The 9,327-nt window shown below is 45.9% G+C and overlaps 1 long non-coding RNA gene across 1 annotated transcript; it reads left to right on the forward strand.

Annotated features, from left to right (window-relative positions):
- The first annotated feature begins 2,833 nt into the window (after positions 1–2,833).
- Positions 2,834–9,088, forward strand: LOC134473301 (uncharacterized). The gene is made up of 3 exons (XR_010043498.1): positions 2,834–3,021; positions 3,869–5,024; positions 8,247–9,088. It is a non-coding gene; the product is annotated as an uncharacterized LOC134473301 (long non-coding RNA).
- The last annotated feature ends 239 nt before the right edge of the window (positions 9,089–9,327 follow it).

The raw sequence follows: 9,327 nt of genomic DNA on the forward strand, positions 1-9,327 counted from the left end.
ATACCTCTTGTTTGCTAGCTTGATAAGGGATGCTACAATCTTTTATTATATCAATCTTTTATGATATCCTTTTTATTGCAGTAGGTGGCAGGGGAATTGCCCCAAATTAATAAAAACCATATGCTGGGTTTTGATTAGAGATCGTTTTGGAATAATGATTGATCTGGCTTGGGAATGAAAACAGGCATCTCTCTTGCCTTCTTTCTTCATCTATGCCTCGCAGAGTCCCCTGGCCTCCTTTCCTCCCCCATCCTTGACTTTCCATGCAAAACTGAGATAATGAAAAGGTCCTGAAAGTCGCCAGTGTGCATATTTGTTACTAGAACTTGAACCATTGGTTTATCCAGTGTCTTGCACAGAGGAGGGTAATAACAACCTTTCATGGTCATGTCTGAGTAATCAATACATGTGATAAGGTTGGTCCCCTGAGCATGTGATGTGTGACACTGGCACAGACTCATTCCTTGGACCTGTAAGGAAAATGGGAAAATTGTCCCAGGAAGTACAAGCATCCCTGATTAGTGTAACTTCAGCCTCAACTCATCAGGAGGTCGTTTCCAACATTTCAACAACACGGATGATGGAAACTTAGCAGCAACCAAGATGGTCCATTTTTAAAAATATTTTATTCCCTGCTTCAGAGTTGTTCTAACCATAAAAAAATCAGCTGGGAAACTTGTTTAAAATGATGATTTTTGAGCCTGTCTTCCACTCCGATCTACCAAGTCTGAAATGTGGCCCTGGGAATCTTCATTTACGGCAAGTAATTCTGACATAGATGCCCTAGAGATCGCTCTTGAAAAAAAAGCTAGCTGCAGCCTTCAATAAGATCATCCTCCTTGGAATAAAATTTCACTGAGTTCAAATCCTGCCTTTAACCCGTACAAGCTCTAAATTGAGGCCAATTTAGTTACACTCGAAGTACAGTTTCTCATTCAAAAGAATGGAGACCACACCTCCCTCACAAGCCTGCAAAGACTGTTCAGCAAAACACTACAGGGAAAATGTTAATGTTCACACCCAGGAGGAAAATGCTTCAAGGGAGGGAGGGGTCCACAAGCCAGCTTCTGCCTTATTAAATTGATTTTGCATAACAAAAATAGTGGAAATAAACCAACCAAGGGAACCTTGAAGTGCAAACCTGGAGAAAAAGAAGGTTAATAACTTATGGATATGGTACTAAGAGAAAATGACAGATTGTAAAAATGACACAGTGACTAAAGAGACATTTCGTAAGCACTCTCAGCTGCATTCCTGAGAGTTGTGTCACAGTAGGTGGGAACAGACGTTAGTTATTAATTTCATTTGCAGAGTAAGCATGACTTAAAGAGATGTGGATGGCTGCCCAGCACACAAGATGAGGACTCTGTTGGCTTTTTTGATGTGGGCTATGCCACCCCACCACCCCGTATTTAAGGAGACACAAATCTGGGTGCTGCTGTAAAAGGGTTTTAAATATAATTAAAGCCCTAATTAGTTGACTTTAAATTAGAAATTGTCCTAGTAGCCCTAGATTAATCAGTCAGAAGGCTTTAAAGGCTGGTCAACGCTTTCCTTTGAGAAAGAAGATTTCCCTGCCTTACAACCACAGAGCCAAGCCTGGGCCTGTAGAATTCCAGTTTTCCCACAACTTATCCAGGGTATGGTATTGTGAACCAAATATTATAATTCCTTTTCTTGTCCTCCGCATGACTCAAGAACTTTTATATATGTAATCCCATTGAAATATTATCGGAATCCCAGCGAGTTAATATCAATCTACTATTTCTGTGCAACCCACTAAGAGAATAAAGACACTAAGACAGATTCAAAGTTACGTACAACCAACAGGTCCTGAGTCTGGTCCAGGTGAGCATACACAGAACAAAAGCCTTGATCCAAGGCCTGACGCAGAATGTATTATCTCGTGAAGAAGGGAATGGCTCAAGGATGAGTGATGATTAGATTGGTGGAAATTAGGTGAGCAACATGAGCTGAGCTGGCCAGGTAGAAAGCTCTGCAATATTCAGGGGAAATGGTATGCAGAAAGACCAATCTGCAAACTCAACTGAGCTGGCATATGTATGATTTAAGAGGTTGTTGCTTCAGTTTCTGATATGTAAACTTCTGTGTCCTGGGAAGTCACAGTCTCTTATTTTGAGGCTTGAGTCCAGTTCACATTCCTGGAGCTATGTGGCTCTGCCGTCCCACTGTGCTCAACCGTTTATAGGGAACGTGTTGCCAAGAAACAGGAAACTGTCAGCTGGCTGCAAGGATTATATGTCAGTACCTCAGCTAGGATTATATGTCAGTACCTCAGTACCTATTTGCATTGCGTAGAGCCAATGAAGGGAGAAGGAAATAGCAAAGCCAGCTCTGCACACATCAGTACATGGAGACAGGGTTCAGTTTAATGCTGAAACAAGCGCTCTGCATTCAAAGGGAGCCGCCCAGGTCGTCTCCTGCAGTATAGTATGTATCAGCCAGTACATGTGTATAAAAGCTATCTGCTGTTCTACTCCAGAAATGAGATCCCCCAAATGTTGCTCAGAATGAGGCAAGATGTTTTTGAAGAAAAAGAAGCGCTTTATTTAGCTGATAGCCAGCGATGCAGGGAGCAATGGAGACTGACAACCTCTGCGTGCCGAGATATTGGCAAAAACCACAAAACAGGTGGAGGTTCGCAAGACAGGAGTCCAGGGAGTTTTACAAGGGATATCTGGAGCACAGAGATCTCATAAAATGGGGTGTTGGACTGCACTGGGCTGAGGGCTAGGTGCAGAATGTTTCTATGATAAAAAGGTACAAGGCTGGTGGTTAACTTATCTATATGAGCCCAGCTAGGAAGGAACAGAAAAAGGAAGTGGGGGTGGGCGACGCATACAGAACAGGAACATGGCGTGGAGTGATCTGTGGAAAATTACAAGTTATAACATCTGCCTATCTTCGACTGGCCCACTTTCCTGCTTGATCCTCACAAACAGTTTCACCTGACTCACGGGGCAGAAACTGGACACGGGCTTCAACTGAAGGACATGACTTGTAAGTGGCCCCTCTCTTGCTCTCTTGCAGCCAGTGTCCTACCAATGCCTCACGTGAAAAACAAGAGCTGTATCTCTGCACAAACACAGTGACAGTGTCTAGGACACTCTGTCTCACCCTTTAAAGGGACTGATTTCTTCAAATAGCCTTTGCGACAACAGCTTGGAATTCTGTGATAAGTATTTTTGGAATAATAATGGTGTCTTGATATTTTTTCTCCATTGCTCAATAACCCAGAGAGATTTATAGATATAACCCTACTATAACTCTGGAAATTTCTGTTAAGGAGTTAAGGGCAAGCATCATTCTCAAGATATAGACACAAAAGTTTGAAAGGGAGATAAGTTGTTCTCAAGGTGATTTTTCAGATCATTGGGTGAGACCACAGCAGAACCTGGGAAAATAAATTCCAAAACTAAAACCTTGATTTACAGAAGCAAACTTTTTTTTAAAAGGGGGGGGGGGATTTACTTCATTTTATTTGAATAAGCAAAAATAAATTTTAAAAAGGTATGTCAGTGAGCAGTAGATATTAAAAAGCAAAATGCAAAAGGATATCATCAAAATATACATTGAAATGGTTTAGAGAATTTTTCAAAGCACTGTAGGCGCAAAAGCAAGTTAACATCTAATTACAGTTGTGTTTCCACTTCTGTTTCTAAAATGTACAAGAGAAATGTCTCAAAGAACAGGCACCAAAATGCTGAGAGTAAATTATAGGTGAATTCCATCTTATTTCTGTTTCTCTGTCTTTTCTCAATTTCTCCCTAAATGTGTTACTTGTATTTTTTAATATTTTTTTTTAAAGTTCTGTTTTCTTTTGTGCTTTCTGTGCCTTGAAATTCAGGAAAGAACAACAGGATTGAGGGCCAAATGCTTCAGCGATTCCTCTCTGCCCAGGCACCTGCTGGAGAGCCTGACACAGGCCAGCTCTGGACGTCCCCGGCAATGAACCCAGAATGGTGAAATCAGTCCTTGAGGCTCACTACGTGCAAAGCTTTATCTGTAGAAACTCACCCCAACCTCTCCTGACCGCAGAAATAGGGAGCCTCACAACCTGTGTCTCTAACAGGCTTGGAGGTGGCTCTGTCATAGCTGCCAGTACTTTGAGAATCAACAGGACACGCACACTCCTTCTGGAGGTGAGTGCTCCGCTAACGCTGCGGAACGCCTGAGAAATGGGACATGGGAAACCACAGAAAACCAAGGGGCACCTACAGCTGCCTTCAGTGCCTGGAAGGTTTTTGTTCTTGTTTTTGTTTTTCAACCCTGCCGACCTCACTGCCTTGATGTCAAAGCCCTACTTTGCCTTCTGCACCTCTGTGTTTGCACTAATCACGTTTGCCATCTAAGGTGTGGCTCTCGTGACTGCCAGCAGCAGTGTCACCCCGAAACTAACCAAGATGCAGCATGCAGCCCCACTTCTGACCCTCAGGATGGTGACCTACGCTCTAACAGGACTCAGAGGCACTGCCTGGAAGACCTCCAGGAACCGGAAACGGTGACTGCAACCCTGTCACTGGCTCCCAGACAGCTTCTTCCTGGAAGTCCCCACACAGTGACACTGGGAGCCTCGCCTGCTCCTTGACCACCTGCTTCTTGACTGTGCATGGAGCCTGCTGGAGACATTCCCTCGATCTAAGCCCTGCACGCCAAGTCAAGGACATCCTTCCTTCCGGAGCTGGATGTCTGCTGTCCTTGTCTCGGGACAACCGACTTCCTCCAGGGCAGTCAGGGCCCAGAGCCTGAGCACATCCTTCAAAGCACCGCCCTGTGGCTGGGCGACGGCCTCTCGGCCCGTTCTCTTCCCGGGCCCCCTGCATCCTGGAGCACTTGGCCAGTGCGAGGCATCCCTATCACACCTTAGAAAATGCCGCAGTGCATGGGTGGAAACAGGAAAAGTCCAAGACCAAAAGGAAAAGCAAATACCCACACACCATCCCCTCAGTCTCCGCAAAGCCGGATGTGCCTTGTCCTCACTGACCAGGATGCGAGATCTCTGGGTATCTTCCTCCCTTCTATTTGTGTTCTTTTCTCTTTTCTTTTCAAACAGACACATTTCAAATGTCAGTGAGCGGCAGTCAAATGGGATGCAGGAGACCAAATAGCTAAAGGATTTGATCCTTGGGGCCGCTCCTTCTGGGCAGCCGGGAGAGTTCCTGGGATGCTCCAGGGCATTCATTGTCCTAACCCAGGCTCCCTCTCTGCTTAACCTTTACTTACAGACGTGAACCAAAATGACCACAGGCTTGAAAAGAAAGCTACTTCCTCTGCCTTTCATTCTCTTTCCCCCTTCCCAGAGGGATGAGAAGGAAACCGGGCAGAGGTTAAGTGAGGGAGACAATAAGAAAAAAGCCCAGGTTCTTATCTGAAATCTGAGTGACAGTGAGTGGCAGCTCTGCGACCCGTTTTCATTTTTCACAACCTTCCTCCAGAACTCCCCACAGAGAGACTCGGCCACACGGGTCCCCACCTTTCCAAGTCAGCCAGCTGGAAATGAGACTCCAGGCGTCTTCCGGCCCCCAGCAGGGCCCAGACTAATCGGGTCCCTCACAGAGGGACCGGGCGCCCAGAGACATTCCATATTTTAGCCAAGTAATTCCAACTTACTTGCCTAATGCCTTGCTGAATCTTGTCATCACGGCAGCCAAGTAAAAATTATATCTGCGTGCCGTGTGGAGCAATAAATCCCAGGGCTGCATTCTCTGTCATCCCATATTTCAAGGCAGGGCAGCTTATTCCTGCCTGGCTGTTCATAATAACAACGGTGGCTGCATAAGAAAGGGGAGAGTCCCCTTGCAGATGTGTCCCAGGCTGGAGAGTGCAGGGTCCCTTGTGTTCATGGGATTCGCAGTGGTGTTTGCTCCAGCAGAATCTGAAAATGCAGGGTTATGTCCTCCCTGACGGTGACCAGGCAGTGAGGTGTCTTGCATGGCCCTCTGGTTTCAATAGAACCATGGGAACCTGCTGAGGCTGACGGTGAAGAGCGCTTGGCCACACAAATTAGAGGAAAAGGAAGAAGAAACCAGGCCTCAGGGTTTTTACAATCTAAGAAATAAGGGTGGGGATGAGAAGATGCCGGATCAGAGGAAAAGGAGTGCTTAGCGGGAGCTTCAAGGAGGCCCAGGAGGCCAGGCCAGAAGTGTCCGGTGTGACTCACACGAGCTTTCCCCAGCGCCTGGGTGGAAACCAGGGACTCTCCTGCCTGAGCCCAGTCCCAGAGCCATCTGAGGTCCACAAATCCTCTCTCTTACTCCTCCCTGCCCCTCTGCCAACACCTACTCATTCTTCAAGCTGCCCCATCTAATTGCACTGCCCCATGGGAACCTTCCCCAGGTCACCCACACAAACAGGCCGGCTCTTCTGCTGTGTTCCCAAAGCCTTTGTCCAGCTCAGAACCCAGCCCCTTCCCCAGGTGCCTGGCTTAGGCCAGGGGCGCAGAAGTGTAATGTGCAGTCTGGCTTCAAGTCCTGCCGGTCCACTCATGAGCTGTGTAAACTCGGGGAAGTATTAAAACTCGCATGGACTGTGAACTGGAACCGAGAAGAGTACTCGCCTCATAGGACTGGGTGAGAGATGAGAGTTTCTACAGATAAAGCTTTGCACGTAGTGAGCCTCACGTACTAATTTCACCATTCTGGGTTCATTGGCCACCATTAGACAGTGGCGTGCTCCTTGATCACAGAGGCTAAATCTTCTTTACTCAGCATGGCTACTGGCAAGTGCAGTGACTGACACACAGTGAGGATGGTTGAACGTGTGGTAAATGAAAGAACATTATGATTTGTGAGTATCTCAATGCTCCCTACTGCTCAAGGAAAAATAGTTACTTTATACTAAAAACACATAGTGTGGCCTGAATCATGGTGTTTCTCGGCTTTCCAGGCAGAGGAGTGCAGATGATAAGAAGCCAGAACCCCTGGGAACGGGGTAGCGGGGGCCCACCAAGGGCAAGGTCCCTCAAAAGCGGGTTTGCCATGCTTGGCTCCATCTCTCACCTGGGCTGAGTTAAAGCAGGGGAAGCCAAGCCAATGGCCTACCCGTGGCTTTTAAAGTACATTACTTGCAACATTAATTCCAAGAAAAAGTTTGTCCAGCCAACTCTAACTTCCCCAGACATTGCCAAATTGTTCCCCTCAATGGATAGAACCAATCTGCATTCTTGCCAGATCATCAGGAAATTTCCATTACTCTGCAACTTCTCTAGCAGTTGGAATTTCCATAATTAAAAAAAAAAAAAAAAAGGCAGGAAGGCAGAAATGAAATGATCTGTTCATGCTTTTTCACTTTACCAGGTCGTTCGCAATGCTGAAATCTCAAATGTCAAAGAAAGCAGAAAGGAGAGAGAAGAAGGAGGGGAAGAGACACAGAGCAAGCGAGTAACAGGAAAATAGAGAAGTGTCCAATGCACCCTTGATCAAGCTGGTGCTCTTGAACTTCACTTGACGTGAAATCATAATCCTCCTCCCCCTTGTAAGATCTATTCCATTCACGAAACCACAAGGGGCTCCAAAGAGCACTCCTCGCTGCATCAAGTCCCTGTTCTTATTTTTCCTTTCCCATTTGTTCTTTTAAAATACAGTAGAATGTGTTAATTTGCTTTGAAGGTGTGTGTGCACACTCGTGTGTGCCTTTAGGTCACTTCATCCAAGTTCTCAGTGGTGCATTTCAATTTTCCCCCAACGACCACTCAGTTAAATATCAATAACTGACCAATTTACACAAAAGTGTGAAATGCCCAACTTACGTGAAGTCATACAGCACTTTACTCACTATTCCTGAGTGCCAGACTGGTCTAGAGGCACTCAGGGGTTGAAAATTTGATTAACAGCATCTGTGTTGACCACAGGCCGACAGCGTGCGAATGTCTGCTTATCCACAATGACAGATACGGGCAACTCCGGCCTGGCTCTTCCCTTCTCTGGCCCCATGACCTGCCCAGATCTCCTGCTCCTCAGTAGACAGATCAAAGGATGGAGCCAGCTCATCTCTCAGGCCTGCCCCACATCTGCATTTACCTTTCAAATCCCTCGCCCTAGCAAATCTCACTAACCATGACTGCGTCTCTCTGATCTAAATATTTAACTTGTAAAATGTGAACAGATTTCATTTACTAAAAGCTTCTAATCAAGACCAAAACCTTTTACTTAAACAATTAGAAAACAATTAGCTAGGGAAATAAAAACAATTTTAATTTGCTAAATGGGCTTCCTCTCTCCTAACAGATACGGACGGGACCCTGACTAATGCTTCTGACCGCAGGAAAGCCACACGGGCATCGCCACGCCTGCAGATGGAGGCACCGGTGGGCTCCATTTCCTACTAGAAAAGTGAAAGGCATCACATTAACCTCAGCCTTCCGCAGCGATTCATGTTTAAACATGTGCCAATGTTTGCAATGCGCAGCACTTTCCCGTCATTGATCCATCCTGATGCCTAACACATACGGAGCTGGCGACCTGACACTCTGCACATCTTCCTCTCCTTCCTCTCATGTGGCCATGAATTAAGAGCTTTTTCTGGGGACAGCAGCTCCTCCAGCACAGCACTGAGCATGTGAGATGCTCAACAGGAGCCCTTTGTCATTAGAGAAATAAAAGAGACTCTGGCCCCAGTTGCAGTAGATTTTGACTGGAAAGTATCTTTAATTTACCCGACACAGGGATCAATAAGCAAACCTTCCATTTTCACTATTACTCAACAGCAGTGCACCGAGTACATTCGATACACTGCCCTTACTTAATACTAAGTAATTTTTCCAGCTGATGACACAAAACAGCAATCACCATTACAGAAGTACTCGTAAACTGGTTCCTCTCATGTTTTCATTCCTTTTTCCTTATCCTCTGGTGTACACATATTTCAGTTCTGGGGCAAGTCATTTTGTTCCTCTGAGCCTATTTTTCACTTAGAAAACAAAAGGAAGATTTGGGCCATTTCAGATTGAGAAGTTCTTTTGGTTGGCCTTTATCCTCTCAAAAAACATTTATCTTAGGCTATTTCTCCTCTCTTTGAGCACCAGCTTGCTTGTGAAAAAAGAAAACAAAGGATTCCCTGAGAGCCTTTCAGAATCTACATAATGGGTTTGCCAGGGTACATTTCCAGGCCAGTGCTGGGAGCTGGAGGCGGGTGCAGCCCACCAGGGCCGCCATGGATCCTTCCCCAAGCCTCCACTGCAGAAGTCAGCTCTTTTGCCAGTCAGGGTCCAAGGGTCTGCAGGTTGGTTTCTTCTGGGCCTCTCTCCTTCTTGTTGCTAGCATGCTATCATCCTGATTCCACATCTCTGCTCATGAGGACTCCAGTTAT

Source organism: Cavia porcellus, unplaced genomic scaffold (genome assembly GCF_034190915.1).
Source record: "Cavia porcellus strain 051 isolate PalLab524CR breed Dunkin Hartley unplaced genomic scaffold, mCavPor4.1 scaffold_26, whole genome shotgun sequence".
In the NCBI taxonomy this organism is placed as follows: domain Eukaryota; kingdom Metazoa; phylum Chordata; class Mammalia; order Rodentia; family Caviidae; genus Cavia; species Cavia porcellus.